A 1,169-nucleotide genomic window follows, 5' to 3' on the forward strand; every position below is an offset into this window, starting at 1 on the left:
TGGATCAACGACAAGCTGAGTAATTTACCTCAGTCCTGAAAAATAGTACATTTTAAGGGAAATGACAAGGTGAAGTTCAGGTTTCTAAAAGGTCAATTTTATCAACTCCCTACCCCGAATCTCTCACAACCCCCAGCCAATACTCTTCACTTTAAACTAGCTCCAATTCCCCAAATGTTATATTACGTCTTGTCAATGTCCCTCACGTGCAATTTTTTTTGTCTAGAATTGTTTATCATCCTATTCATCTACCTATCTCCTAGCTGTTAGAAGTAAGAGTGTTCTGGTCAGGAGTCACTCTTCGTGACTGGCAGGACTATTTTGGTTGATGTGGCTTGTTAAATGGATATTTCTTTGTTCATTCACAATTCTATACAAAAATGAACCCTCCCCCTACCCTGAAAGACAGCCTTCCCATAGAGAGGACGGTTGGTACCTCCGGATAAGCTCTAAATCTTGTTTTTCAGTTCCCAAGCAGGTGTCAGCTCCTCCAAGTCTTCTTAAATTCTCTAAGCTGAGTTAGGTAGCTCTCCTCGGTGCTCCATGATATTCCATCATAGCCCTTTTTATACTACGTTGTAATGGCTGACTTACTCTCCCCAGCTAGATTGTGAGCTTCCTGGAAATAGGGGCCTGTCTTACTCAGCTGTCATTCTCCAGAATCTGGAAGCTAGAAGGCACTTAATACTTAGTAATTAAGTATTATTTACTTATTTATGGGTAGGTGGATGGGTAAATGAAAAATGGTTACTCTATATAATCACTGGGTCTTAGTCCCTCTAGATGTTACCTCCAAAATCACTTCACAGTGCTCTTTTCTCTGAACTTGGTAACCGGCTTAACCAGGAAATCACAATGGCACCACCTAGTGGTCAATGTAGGGAGTAGAGTGAAGTAAGCCAGACCTTCTCAATTGTGCAGCAGCAACAGTCCATAGGGCGGCAGAGTCAGACACGACTGAAGCAACTTAGTGCACACACATACCCACACACCGGAATTACACACTATCGCTAGCCAAGCTAGGCTGTTTGTCATCCTCCAGTACCCAATACTCTGCTTCCTAGATGAATTTGAAGCTAGAGGTGCACAAACTATTAAATAGCCTCAACCCCAATCTTAAACACTTCTAGTTACAAAACTAAGTGTTTCTGGAAAAGGACTCGCCAGCC

The sequence above is a fragment of the Odocoileus virginianus genome, chromosome 5 (genome assembly GCF_023699985.2).
Source record: "Odocoileus virginianus isolate 20LAN1187 ecotype Illinois chromosome 5, Ovbor_1.2, whole genome shotgun sequence".
NCBI classification, from domain to species: Eukaryota; Metazoa; Chordata; class Mammalia; order Artiodactyla; family Cervidae; genus Odocoileus; species Odocoileus virginianus.